Raw genomic sequence first — 14,882 nt, forward strand, 5'->3', positions numbered from 1 at the left:
CACGATGTATAAATGACAAAGTAAAGCAGGCATTTCTCCGGAGAATCACGTGACTTGTTGTGAAGCTGCAGCCCCGCCTGCAGAGTCGACCTGCAGCGGCAGACGGCGGCGCCATCAACCAAGATGGCGGTCGTTTGAAACACTTCCATCCATCACAAAACCCACCGACTGGGACGCTGCGTTAAAACAAGACACTTGGCCTCAAATCGCCGCGCTGAGTTCAAGATGCTAACAAGCAAATGCTAACCGGAGCTAACCTCGAGAGAAAGCAATGCTAATGGAGTTTATTGTTCTGGACGAGCAGCTGAGGTGCCACATCAGCAGCTGCCATCTCACCTGGAGCCCAGATACTCCCTGGACATGTCGTGGATTGTGAGTGTGATCTGTTCACTGAAAAGGGAATGAAACAAATGACTTTTAGATGAAGCACTTTGTCTTGTTTATTGCTTTTTTCAGAAGTTGCAAAGCTTTCTATACAGTGCTGCTCAGTATTATTGTTAGTTTAGTACACTCTTTGCCTTTCAGAGCAGATGTAACTTTTCGAGAATTCGTCCATCAACAACCATGTCCAGCCATTTCCATTAAAAAACTATCTTGAACATTAACTATGATCATTTCACAGCGACATCAATGTGGAGGAAACATGACCCAAAACTGTGGCGTGAAAACTTCAACTGAAAGCGAAAGGATGGCTTGAAAGAAGGCGTCTTTCGTGGCTGCAGGAGTCACAGCACAAGTCGTGCCGAGCCTGCAGGGATGGAACGGATTAAATCTCCGCTGTCTAGACTCATCTCAATTAGGCCGACTGAGCCTGGTCTTTGTTCAAGTGCCGACCAGTCGCCGGTCAGTGCGCAGGAGCTAAAATCCAATTCAGCCAGACCTTATGAGTGCTTCCACACCGGCTGTGATCCGTTCTTATCTGCGCTGAACGAGAAGAGCCGCTTCTTCTCAACCTCATGACCAGCGGCTGGATTTCTGTGGCGGACATTCGGCTCAGCTTCCGCACAGTGATGTCACGAGTGTGTGTGTCACCTCGCCAGACCGCGACAACTCCAGCTGAGTTCCACAGACCCAAGCTCCGCTCAGCAACCTCAAAAAGTAACCTGGCTACTTCACCGGGGCTTGAATTTAAACGTAACTCGGTTAGCAGTCGAGGACAGCTGTCATTGGCTCAACCGTGTTTCTATGTCAAAGTTCAGGCTGTGGTTTTGAAACAGGGTCAGCGTAGATCACACCTGCAGCCTCGGGGTCCAGGTTTTCACCTTCACATCTGAGCTCTAGCACCGTTAACCTGGCCGTGTTGGGGCGACCTTTTCAGCACAATCCCAGCGCATCGTGAACATCCAAACAAACACAATGAAACTGAAGGAAATGCCCCAACATTACAACAAGACAGCGGCGCGGCAAACATTGAGCAAGTCTCAGTGTGTCACGTGTCTCCTGTTGGGGGAGAGTCAGACGTGAGGAGCCGGTGGTGTCTGCGCCAGCGCGGCTCGCTCCTCACAGCGCGTCTATCCGCCGCCACCTCCCACACGCAGCTTTGTTCTGCCCACGCCCAGAGTGGCGGCGAGCAGACGCGCTTCCCGGGACGAGCCGGGGCCCTGCATCTGACGCGCCACAGACTCCATGTTCATTACTGCTGCGCTCGACAGGCATGTTGCGGGAAAAAGACAGGAACGAAAACAACCAGCCTCTCAAAACAAACGGCTGTGATGTGCTTCACGAGGGAGAGGAACAAGCGCGTCGCGAGAAACACTCGGCTGAACAAGAGCCAGGAAGAGCCACCGACTCACACGCAGCGTTACAACAAGACTCTTGGCCTCAAACCACCGCGCCGAAGTGGAGCGCTACTAAGAATGCTAATGTTTAACAAGTGAAGTTTACTCTGTGGGTTTCATCTGTTCATTGAGAAGGGAATGAAACATATTTCTTTTATATTTAGCGCTTTGCCTTGAGCATGTTTTTTGCTTTAAAAGTTGCAAGGCTTTCTATACAGTGCTGCTCACTATTACTGTCTTTTAGTAACATTCGTGACAATATAAGAACAAAAAAGAAAAGAGAGACTTTTGTGCGATTTCTTTTTCAAATCGGCCAAAGTTGGTATCGGCCTGTTTGGACTTCAGAAAGAATCGGCAATCACTAATCGGCCAAAACAAAGGTGACCAGTGCCTCGTTTCTCCCAAAGGTTTCAGCCGTCTGGCGCAAAACACCTGGTTTTTCACGTCAGTTTGTGACTCTCTGTGACTTGTCACGCTTTGCCTTTCAGAGCAGATGAGAATTCGTCCATCAACAACAATCTTCAGCCATTTCTCTTGCCTCAGTCATGATCATTTCCCAATACATTTCCTCCAGTTCCTCCGGTGTGAGGCTCAACTTCTCCTCAGGCGGATGGAAAAAGGAAGAAGCCTGTGAGGAAGCTGCCAACACTGGAGTGGAAGAAGACAAGAGGAGGAGAGCCGAGGCCTGCCTCCACGGTGGGAGCGTCTTTCGCCTCCTGACACCTTCCTCACCCTGAGCTATAACCTCGTGTTTCCTCTCACCCTGAGAGAAACGCGGCTGAGAGCTCCGCTTGTTTCACACCTTTCTGACAGAGTTGTTCTCATCAACTCATGCACGAAGGCGGCGGCGGCGCCAGTTGGTGGTGGAAAACGGTGCAGTGATGTGTGGCGGTACTTTGTTTACAATCACTCCAAAGCAAAACCTAATCTGCAGTGAAGCAACAGACCGGCGATAAACACAGCTACAAGCTAACAACGCTCCAGCCGCAGCTGAGCCTCTGTTGGTCAGTGAGTCACAACAAGAGCCGCGAACTGGTGCTAATGAGCTGCTGAGGAGCTGGAATTAGCTTGGTTCACGCGAACAGGCTAGCTGCAGTTAGCTTGGATGAGCTAGCGTCAGCAGCTCGCATGTGTGTCGCTGTGTCGCGTGATGTGGTGGTGAAATGTTGTCAGCACAAATGAAAAAAACCAACAACAGTTGAGAGACGTGACCAATGTTCAATGTGTTGTGCGCCACCTTGTGGTTAATAAGCAAAAAAAAAAAAATCTACATAGTATTTGAAGTATGTTTAGTTTTGAACTTGTAAAAAATGTTTCACATCTGAACAAAATAGAACATTTTGAATTTGTAAATACAATTTGAAACCGAAAACATCAATTTTCACACTGTATTGAAAACTTTATAAAAAAAGTAAAAAGTCAAACCTTAATAACCAGGCATCAAAAAATCTTTTTTTGGAATGATTTTTTTTTTTTCAAACTGTTTTTTTGTTTCCAAACCTCGATGGCAGAGACATCCCTCCATACTTGCTCAGCACTATTGTCATAATCATTTCTCCCCGATTAAAACTCAAATGTTCTGCGGGACTAAATCTTGACAAACGTATGACTGGCAGACCAGACTGAAATGGGACTGAAACTCATGACCACTTTGGTCCTAAAGACCAGAACCTCGACGAGAAGTGAAATGGCAGCCAAAAACAGCACTGTTGTTCTGATCAACTTCACTTGCTTATGTTTCCATATGAGAAATGCAAGAGTGTATGAGGAGGCAGGGTTTTGCTGGAGGGGCTGAAGGGTGAGGAGCACACGTCTGATGGACCTGCGCTGCCACTTTAAGTCAGGAACTTGACCTCCACCTCCAAACAGTCAACACCAAGCAGTCGTGACAACACTGTGCAGCTCGCTGGACTTCAGCTCCAAACGTGACCCCAAAACACACCGGACAGTTCCGATCCAGAGCAACCGGTTCTCAAGGTCACTCAAGGTCGAGCTGTCTTCTGGAAACAGCAACAACACAAGAGGTGGGAGAAAGACTACTGCAGAGGACTGGAGGAAGAGTGGAGCCTGGAGCGGCTCCACCTGCGGCAGGTGTGACCACAGCCAGGTGGGCCATCTCTTCTGAAGGTTCGGCGCCTCCTCCCCACTTCACCGCCTCTCTCACCCCTCGTCTTCATCACGCTCCACCAGCCGGAGGCCGTGTCGAAGGACCGGGGTGAGCGGCGGCGCGGGACAGTGACGTCTCAGGTTCTCTGGCTTCACCTCAGCAGCTGAGCCAATGACGGCCTCCCTGCTGATGCCAGTTAATTCGGGCCGTTTCATCTCTTCTAAATGATTCCAAACATCTCTGCAGAAGCTGAAGTCGGCGTCCGGAGTGACGATCGGCGACAGAGATCTGAGAGGAAGCAGCAGGAGAAGCTGGTCTGCGCTTGTGTCGCCACTGACAGCAGCAAATGTGAGCCAGTGAAAGAAGCCGCTTTGCAGTCATTTGTCCTCTTTTCCTGCCGCCTCATTACTGTCAAGAAGTTCCTGTTTCAAGCGACGCACAGATTAAAAGCTTCTCTTAAATCACGAGGTGACACGCAGATCTTTGTGGTATTTTTAAGTTTCAAAGGCGTTTGTTCCGGGGAGGCGGATCAGAGCCGCAGGAGTGAGTTGACGCGGCGGGTGTGCATCGGTGCTGGTCACCAGCTGTGGACCAGCCACTGAACAGGGAAAACCATGACGCGCCCCCGACAGCGGACACTGCTCATGAAAGCAGCACTTCTGAAAAGGAATCAGAAACCTTCGTCATTTACACTTCACCCATGTATTCTTCTATTTATTTTGAAAACTAAATAGATGAATAAATGTGTGAGTGGTGGGACTTGCAGCGGAGGCCGCTCCGAACCAAGTGCTGCTGTTGAGGGCGAGACATGGGACTGGACCGTGGACTGCGCCGTGGACTGTCCAGCTCCAGGTCTGGGTCTTTCATCTGGTCCAAAACGACTTACAGCTGTGGGAGGGAAGCCCAGCTGCTATTCCTGCGCTGGAGTGACTCTCTCTCCACCTGCAGGTCGCAGCACGGAGTGGGGGAAAACTCGCCGCTCATTTTTCAGTCTCTCCTATCAGCGTGACGCAGATTTGGCCTCAGACTCTTTCGCTCAGATACGGCAGCAGCATCTGCTCGCTGCGCCTTCATCTCGCTGATCTGCCTGCGACATGAGCGTCTCAGATGCAGGGAGATAGGAAGAAATCGGAGCTCACCGGGACCGGGTCCCAAGGCCGTCGTCGTGGTCAGCTGCTGCAGGTCCACACAAACGGAGGTTCAACACGGCGCGTTTGTCAAGTCAGTCTTCGTCTCGACTACAAGTCCCAACAATCTAGTTTTAGTCCAAACATTTCACTCACTTCTCATTGCAGGAATAGTTTATTTTTCCCAGTTGGTTTTTGAGCCTCTAGAGCAGCGTTTTTTCCCCCGAGGTGCCGCCTGTGAAAGAGTGTCAGGACCACACACTGTCACCACAGAACCATGGAGGGAGGGAGGGAGGGAGGGATCCTTGTGGGAGCCACCACCAGGCCAAAGACTGTCTGCAGCACAGAGCTAACGGAGCTAACGGCTAACCCGACCTGTCTGACTTCCAAACTGTATTGATGCTCATGGACTGTCAACGTTGGCTCTGGGCTTTAAAAGGTGGCTCTGAACAACTAAACGCACCACCAAATACATGTGAAGAGAGGAAGAATCATTGTTGTTATGAAGCAAGTTCAGGCAGAGAAGCCAAGGATTTGTCTGGAAACTACAGTCACATCATGCAAAAGAGAAGTGATCCCATCCCAACAGTGATTTCAAGTCAGTCAACACATCAATAAACCATGATATAGTTTGCCATATTGCCGCCTCTTTCTGGACACATGGGAAACAAAGACATTTTCTGCCGCGTGTTTGTGCAAACAGCCTGGCAACAGAACAAGCCAGAGTCAGCAGCTGCAGTGTTTCACCAGTCAACAGGGAGTTTCTACAGGACTTGAAGCACCAGTGGCCCAGGCTCCTGTGGCGGTGTGAACCAAGGCTGCTGCGGCTGGAGAGAGGCTGACAAACATGGCACTAGAATAAAGTGAGTGAGTGAATGAGTGAGTGAGTGAAACGCTCTCAGCAACGTTGCTGTCAGTGTTTGGATGGTGGACTCCACACGCATTGACTCCTCATCCACTTCCTGGGTTTTTTTCATAAATTAGAAACAAACAAAAAAAATGAATTAAATGAAAAACAAAAAAATCATCGACTGGTTTACTGACTTAGAATTCAGGATTTTAAAACCGAAATGGAAGGCAGCCAGTCAGGAAGCCACTTTTTCTTCATTTTTCCAGATTGACTCACACACACGCGTCATGATATATCGTTGATGACACATATCAGATATGGCGCATCGTGAAATTAGCGCGGGCTGACTATCAGCATCGACTCATGAGTGGCCCACATGGTCTCACCCTGACTTCATGTATCTCACGATGTTCCAAGCGCAGTGAGCTGCGAGCACTGCCTCGACTGCCACCTGCTGTCCGTCAGCAAGTCACTGTGTCGTGTGTGGGAGCGCAGCGCCAGCGAGACGCACCAGAGGCTGAGCCCTTCTGGAGGAGCCGGAAGGAAGCTCCCTCCAGGAGCACGTGCAGGAGGCTCCTCAGCCAGGAGCCCTCAGCAGACCCGCTCTGTCCCGCCTCCTCCAGCCACCTTCGCCACGCTCCATCTGGACGTTTCCTCCCGTTAGACCCGACGGAGGCGCGCGGCTGAAGGGCCTGCATCGCCCTTCATCATCACCATCATCTGCCCGCGGGACTCGTCGCGCAACAAAAACAGCTTATTCCAGGCGTTTAGCTCTGGAGGGAAGGACGTCAAGCAGAAGTAAAAACCAGGAAGGTCACATGCCGGCGCTGTCGCGGCGCTCAGGCTAATTGCGATGTGATTAACAGATGCACACATTTGTCACGCTCCGAGACGCGAGAGCTGCGCAGGAAATGAGGCTCTGACACACACGCACGCACGCACGCACGCACACGAAGAGAGTCCAATCCCAACATGCATCGCTCCGTCCCGCACAGCTCCCCCTGGAGTCCTTAACAACACGGCAGGTATGAAGCAACCTGTTCCCAGCCAGAGGCCCCTCACCGGAGGGTGGAGCTCTGCCATTTTCCAATCTGTTCCATCCACATAAGTCACAGTTCCGTCTCGCCAGAGCTCAAGGTGGCCAAGTCAAAACATCTTTTTTTGTTCTTTGTCTTTTTCTTTGTTCTTCCTTTCTTCTTCCTTCTCTCTGGGCTTCTCCCTTCAGGGGTGATCCTCCTCCTCCATCTCCCCCTGTCCTCTGCTTCCTCTCCTCTCAAACCTCCAAACCTCATGTCCTCCTTCACCACCTCCATCAACCTCCTCTGTGGCCTTCCTCTCCACCTTCTGCCTGGCAGCTCCAACATCTCAGCATCTTCATCTACCAATGTACTGGCTCTCTCTCTCTCTCCTCTGTACATGTCCAAACCATCTCCATCCAGCCTCTCTGACTTGGTCTCCTAAACACCGGAGCACATGTGCTGTCCCTCTGATCTACTGCTTCACCACGCCGGCGACTCGGAGGTTTCCCAGCGCAGCGATGAGCGATCCAGCAGAGCATCTGTGGACCTTCTCACGCGCCGCAGCGTGGTCGGGCCGGCAGTGAAGCGTCAAGACTGGCCCCCGGCTGCGCTGCTGGGACCTCGAGCTCGTACCATCTGATGTGGAAACCAGTGGCGAGTCCATGTCAGCACATCACAGCATCAATTATTGACAGCAGGCGTCTCCATTATTCACCGGCTGGAATCTGTTCACCAACCCACACTGCAACTTTAATGTGTCGCTCATGCTCTCCATGACAGCTCCTGTCCCGGCAACAGATGAGGGCTCAGGCCTCGCCTCACCTGATGGTGGCGCAGTTACGATCGTTTCGTTTTTATTTAGTTTGGGACTTTTTGTCTTTCAAATTCAGTCTCAGGTTTTGAAAAATGCTTTGTTTCAGTTTGGTTTCTTGTAGATGGAAATAGGTCACGGAACAGCCATAAAAACTCAAAAAGAAAACAGCATGACGTTTGGGAAGATGAGGCTTTTGCCCAAACACCAGCGTCGCCAGGTCGACAACCCGAGTGACACCAGCCCAGGTCCACAGAGCCTCAGTCACCTCCACCTCAATAAAGACAGAAACCAAGGACAGTTTCACCAGAGTTGATCTGGATTTGTTTTGGGAACAGACGACGCCGCTTCAGTTAACGGTGGGTGAAAAACCTTCATTTTCATGTCAGTGAAGAAAGGTGATTGACGTTTTTGGTTTCCGTGACCTGTAAGTGACCTCCTGACATGTTGACGTGTTCCTGCCATGAAACCAAGGTCAGAGGGAGGGATCTCTCTGCCATCGACAAAAAAAAAACAAAAAAAACAATGAGTTTGAAAAAAAAAATCCAAATTTGAAAAATTTCATTCCCAAATGTGATGTTTTGATGCTCTGTTATTGAGGAGTATTACAGTCATGCCAAGCGAAGCCGATTTCAAAGTGAAAGACAGGGAAATACACCGTATTGTTTTGGACAATCCAACTCATTGGACCTGTGGAAGGCACCCAGGAAGTTAGAACTCAAGCTCATGTGTCGTTTCACAGTAAAAGCCTTTTGAAAAAGCTGCTTCTTGAATGCGGATGTGTACACAGTTGTTTGTATCGGATGAGTCAGTCTTGAGTCGGCTCCGCCCACAGAGCAAGGACACGCCCCCAACGCCGTTTCTGTCCCATCAGTTTTGAGCTGCAAACAAAGATTTGTCCCGCTAGAAAAAAGTTTCAAATCTGAAAAAATGAATGAATTTGAATTTGCAAATACAATTTGAAACCGAAAAAAAACATGACTAACTTGAATTATTAATATAAATTAATTGTCACTTTTTATTATTGATATTTTTTTTCAAATTCAATTGTTTTCTTTTTTTTTTTTATTCAAATCCAGATGGCAGAAAAATCCCTCCATAAAGTCACGTGCCATTTCAGGCGACTCATCAATACCAGGTCTGGATGTTTTCAAGCAGTTGCCCAAACCAGGGTGTCGGACTGGTGCAGAAAGGGGCCGCAGTGGGGGCAGGTCTCCGTTCCAAACAAGCACGCAGTCACGCAGATCCTCCCTTCACTCAGACGGAGGAGAGTCACAGGACTCAAACCCTCAACCCTCGCTCACAGCAGCAGCAGCTCATGACTCCATGGACACCGGCTCCCGCACCTCAGTCACTCGTGTTCCGGCCACATCGAGGAAGGAGCGTCAGTGATGTTGGCATTTTTATCTCCTCATGAATGATACTTTCATCTGGATTCAAGGCCATGACGGTGGTGTTACACAGCGTGGACGACTCGGTGTTTTCAGACTGTCCCGGCCGATCCTTCATGACATTCCAGCTGCCGGACTCGTCCTCCAACATGAACCAGACCATCCTCCTCCTCTCTTTAAAGGACCGTCTGGAGTACGTGTGGATGAGTGCCACTGGCAGAGCTCGCGCTGAATCAATTCATTTGGCTTCAAAAGGCGAGCGTGTTCTGTGGTGCATCATTAGCATGCGGCGCTCTCGCCTCGCTCCTCTGACGTGCCAGCACCAGTGTCCATTTTGGCTCCGGCATGGTCAGACCAGCAGGGAAAGCATGGCTCTCTGGGCTCCCCTTGTCTCAGCTCGGACCCCCTCCAAGCTCCCACCCGGTACCCCCTCGCCCCCGGGTCAATCCCCTGTCATGGCGTCCATCAAGTTCAGTTCATGTACACTGTCAATTGTGGTCCGTCGGCGTGAGCCAGAATCAGATCCGACTGACTGGGAACCACGGACCCTTGAAGGGACCGGTCCTTCGAAGCTGCGCGCTGCTGCCGCCACACTCTCCGCGCACAAAAATATCCACTCTGAATTGAAAATAAAATGGCAAACACACCGGACTGTGAGCCGCTGCTCCTCCTCTCACGGCCCGAATGAAGTTCGACGGATCATCGAAGGTCCACCACGCCGGTGTCGCCCTCTGCTGCGTCCCCAGATACAGCGCGCTAGTCGCAACAGTCTCACAGGCACCGCTAGCACTACAGCGCGGCTTCAGTTAGGGACCGTCAAACAATTCTCACCGTCGATATCTTTGTGAAATCAGCAATGAGGTCCATTTTTTTATGACGATTTTAAGAAAGAGAATTGTGAATAACATTTCATTACACCAGAAAAAAATACTGACTGACAGCCGACATAATAATTTTGAGAATGCAATATGAATGTTTAATCATGTATTTGCTGTCTAATCCTTCATCAGTAGCTTCCAGGAAATGTGTCCTGGTGGTTTTTTAAATATCAGGTTTGGTTCTTGATCTGTTGCCCTCTGTTTTTAGAAGTAGTTTCCTGCTACACAATCTAATATTTGAAAAGGATTTTCACATCATTACAGTCAGCGGACTTGTAGGTTTTTGATTTATTTAGCAGATTGTTTGCTGATAATTCTGTTTTTGCGTAAAAAGAGAATTATTTCGTCCTTTGGATCCATGTTCAATGTTTTGTCTATTTGTAATGTGAAATTATTGGGCGTTATTCATGAATGGAAAGAAAGCCCTGAACACAACAGAGCTGCAGCGGAGGAAGGAGTCATGGAAGAATCAACCTTGTTTCAGCTGGTGATGTTCACGTGTCTGTAAAGCAACAGAGCGTCACTTTCACAGCAGGGTTCCTGCAAACGTCAGGCGCTAACCGCAGCTGGTGCGACAGTAAACGCTTCCTGTGAAACACTGTTAGCATTAAACTGTCATTTACAATCTCCCCACTTTCCCAAGGAATAACAACAAAGCTCACAGCTGGAGGCAAAGATTTACGACGCCTTCCTGGGCTCCAATCTCAGCTGCTCAATATCACCTCCGAGCACATCCACAGAGATGACCAATAAAAATAAATCACGCCGCTCCAATCAAGGCGCAGCGTCGGAGGGGAATTGATCACGACGCAATTACGCCGCGTACAGTCGGCTGCTTCTGAAGAAAGACACGAGGCTGGTGATCCAGCGGCCGAGCGACCAGCCAGGCCTCGGCCAGCCTCGTCCGGGCCCAGACACTTGTTATCGATGTCTCAATAGCCCAATGAACTCAGTGCAGAGACGAGAAACTCAATGTTTCAGGTCTCTGGTAGAAGCCGCTGGTGTCTGACAGGCTGCTCTGCCAGCTTTATTTAGGGCTTCAATGGAGCCCTCTGTCTGTCTGTCTGTCTGCTGTGTCTCATGTCTCTGAACAGTTGAACTATGGAGCAGTCTGGACACAGTTCCTAGATGCTGCTGAAGAAACATTACCAAGGCAGAGGAGCGCCTCAGAGAACCTGTGAGGACCACTCCATCTCATCAAAGAAACAGGGATCCAGAGAGTCAGAGTCCACCAGTGTCATGATCCAAGGTTCCCTGGATTCAACATCACTTTCAAACGACCACGGTGAACCACAGTCCACCACACTCTCCACAGCTGTCACACGCCGCGGAGCTGGAGAGCGCCGTCACCCTCTCCTCATGTTCACGTGTGAAGGTCGCCTTGGAGACTGCGTTTGGCGGGATATGGTGGACCATAAGTTATCGCTCGTCCCTATTGTGCACCACCGTGACTGAAATGATGCCAAACTCTGAGGAGCAACACCTCTGCCATCGCAGCTCAGCACTGAGCGCTCATCTACCAACGACCACTAGGTGTCACCGCACTTCCAAGCCTCAGCTTGCGGGTTAAAACTAACCGTGTTCCAGTCTGGTTCAGGAGAACCATGTGTTTTGGATGGTTAGATTTGAATGGCTGGAGGAAGGGTGATGGCCAGGAGAGGTCCTCACAAGGACAGGTGTGTGTGACCACCTAAACACCGTCCCACTGGGTTAGAGCAAAGTTAGAGCAACACTGGCTCATGGTGGGAATGACAGACTCATGCAGCGATGGATGGACTCTCTCTCCAAACCGAGGGATTTGACTTCCATTCATTCATTCCACCTGGACACTGAAGTGTCCAGCAACCTGCACATTTATGGTTGAAGCATTCGTTATGAGTCAAAAGATGAAGACCAAGACTAAAGTGAAAAGCGGGCGACAGAACTGACGGCGCCGGGTTTGAGTCCTGCTCTCAGCAGGAGTCAGAGCAGGAAGTGTGGTGCGAGAGTTGAGGATGGAGATCAGAAGGTCGACCATGAGGCAGGCGGGCGCAGCACACGCTCCATTCCTTCTAAAAATAGCAGCTGCTTTTCAGTGTCCTGAAGATGAAGATGATGATGAAGACGACACGAGGACAGCAGACGCTCCTCATCAAATACTCTCTGCCTTCCAGACGACTGCTGCAGTCTGAAAAAAGCCCTGAGCAACGGTGGATCCGCAGGTGGTGGGAGCCGCTGTGACCAGCGCCGGCAGAACCGCACGTCCAAGCCCAGGATGCGAGACTCCGCCGGCCGCCAAGAGACATGCGCCCGGGAAAACGACGTGCCGCGACTGTGGCGGGGCTAACCTCGCCGGGTCAAAGGTCAAGTGCAGACCCTCACCTGGTTTACTGGCCTTAGTGCCAGTCTCCGCCCACTTGATACCAGACACATTCACTTCAGTTGGGATTGTTTTTCTCTTATTTCAAGGTGAAAGCACCTTGTTTTGGAGGGGGATTTTTCCAGGCCCGGGTGGATGACTCAGCTCTTCACCTCTGACACCAAGAGAGGAGCTGATCCTGTCCTGTCCGGAGCCAACTGGGCCACATGAATATGATGAGAGGCTGGTTCCTCCACCGCCGAGGCCCTCAGAGATCCACCGTCCAAGAACCAAAACTGCCCTCCCTTTTTAGAAGCAGCATCTTTACACCATTGCAGTCTGCTGACTCACAGGTTTTTCATTTAATTATCAGACTCTTTTTTTGCTGAGAAAAAACAGAATGATGTCGTCCTTTTCATCCACGTCCAATGTGTTGCAGTCTGGTCAATATGGAGTGTGAGACTGAGTGGAAACCAAACAAGTGGCAGGACACTCGGAGGGAGAACACCCTGCGAGCACACAACACTGCGTCACGCGGTCCCAGGCCGCACCACAATCCAGCCTCGCACAGCGGCGAGTGGCGCCGGCACCCAGGGCCCCAGAAGGTTCTGCTCACCGTGCTGACACAAGTGACTCAGAAAGCTGTGCGACTGGGGCTTTTCAAGAGCCCCACTTTGGCAGGGGTTTTTCTGAAAGCACCAACTCTCCTTTCGTGTATAAACAAAAGGGCATTTCTCTGTTTTTAAAAATAGCCGCGTCTGAGGCTACGGTCACGAGCTGAGTTGAAGTTGGTTCAGGAAGGGAAGGCATTCTAGCCAATCAGGAGTGGGGCAGGCGCTGCCTTCCCCTGCCATCCTACATGCCCAGCCGCTCGCTGTGGAGATGGAGCCACGATTCGGATCGAGCATGATGGCAAGTGTTGAGGTTCCAGTCACCTTAACAGAGTTGGCTGACCGTGACAGACAAGCTGGACCGGTCCAGACCTCTCCTGAGCAGTTGGTAGTCCAAGGTCTGGGCAGGTCCCGTCACAGGAGGTGCAGGATGCTGCTGTGGAGCGGGCGCACGGGAGAGTCACATTTCACTCGCTTATGTTCCACTCACTTACCACTTCACCGTTATGAAAATAAAAAATAAAATAAAAAAACATTGTAAAACTGTCGGTCTTCAGCTCACATTCAGTTGTATTCATTAACTGAAAAACGATATGACACTTACACCATTACACTTTAAATAGGTTTCGTTTTTGCTTTGATGTTTGGCTGCGTGCGCGTGAAAAGGTAGAAACACCTGCTCCAAAAGGGAAGAGAGGAAACGGGACCGACGCCCGGTGCTCAGAGGCGGAACACCGGAGGCGGAACCAACTCCAGCGGCTGTCCGGGAGAACAGCAACAAGACGCTGCGGGGAACCTCGGTCACCAACCGACCGTCCCGGACCTGAACTGCGAGAGCACCAAACACGGCCCATTGGACCCCAGTGTTCCCGTCAAACGGCAACAAGCGGCGCCCGAACCGACCGGGACGGCGTGGCGCGACAGAATATCTGGAGCAGCAACCGACTTCTGCCACGCGAGCGTCACAGAGAGCGCGATCCCGGCTCGAGCGCTGCGCCTGTTTCCCGCCTCACGTCGGAACCAGCGACACGAGACCCGGCTCTCTTTGGCGCCAAGTGTGAAGCAAAAGTTGCCGGTGTCAACGCCGCGGATGGAGGAGCAACTTGGCCGGTTCCGAGAGGGTTCTAATTGAGGAGTGAAATCCCCAGAGAAGCGGGGTCCAGCCGCAGGCACTCACCGAAGCAGGCGCGCTCCACTCGGGTTTCCTGTCTCGGATCCCAGAGAATCGCCGGTGTCTCCGGGAAGAAAATCCGCTCAAGTCCGCGCCACGGAGCGAGGAGCGGGCGCCTCCTCGGGTGGCCAAACAAGCGGAAGCATGCTCCGGCCTCGCGGTTCCGTCCACTGGTCCAGAGCGGCGGAGGTTCCGTGCGGTCAGCTGCTGCTCCTCCGCCGCGGCCGCTCAGCTCCACTGCAGCGCCGCGTCTGCGCTCGCGCTCCGGACCGGAGGAGGTGTGGCGTCTCGCGTCTGAGGCAGAGCCGACACCAACCGGAGCGACACTTGAAGCAGTTCGGGTTGTCGCTCGTCTCGCGGCGAACCCGCTCACGACACAGCGTGTCGAACGTCACCGTCCAATGATCTGACGCAGAAAGTGGCGCAGGTGAAGCGGATTGACCTTCTGATGAGGGCTCTGTCATCGCTTTCATGACGGAAGGACCATCGCTTCCCCCTGAAAAATGAGCCTCATGGACCAGGCCACAATCGAGTTTACGTCCCAATGAAACGCTGAAATGTGTTTTCCATCGAACACAGCCGCTGCACTGTGGAGCCAAGACCTTTCCCACTGTTTTACAGTTAAGACAACAAGGATAACACGCACGCACGCACGCACGCCACACGGTGTTGTACACAAGCGCTGTGCCGCTTCAACACGCACAGATCGATAAATCCAAACAACAACATATGACAAGAGAAGACAAGACGTTCATCCATCCAGCGCTGAGAACTGTGACAGGTCAAGTTCTCCTGTCAAAC

The 14,882-nt window shown here is 51.2% G+C and overlaps 1 protein-coding gene across 4 annotated transcripts in view; it reads right to left on the reverse strand.

Annotated features, from left to right (window-relative positions):
* cntn5 (contactin 5) overlaps positions 1-14,436 on the reverse strand; it is a 73,566-nt gene extending 59,130 nt beyond the window's left edge. For 2 of the 4 annotated variants that reach the window (XM_053869289.1, XM_053869271.1), the window contains exon 1: positions 14,088-14,436. The gene's annotated coding sequence lies outside the window, so the exon portion shown is untranslated. The remainder of the gene's footprint in view (positions 1-14,087) is intronic. The other 2 variants (XM_053869264.1, XM_053869247.1) reach the window with 1 other exon arrangement.
* Between the last annotated feature and the right edge of the window lie 446 nt (positions 14,437-14,882).

The sequence above is a fragment of the Synchiropus splendidus genome, chromosome 1 (assembly GCF_027744825.2).
Source record: "Synchiropus splendidus isolate RoL2022-P1 chromosome 1, RoL_Sspl_1.0, whole genome shotgun sequence".
NCBI lineage: Eukaryota > Metazoa > Chordata > Actinopteri > Syngnathiformes > Callionymidae > Synchiropus > Synchiropus splendidus.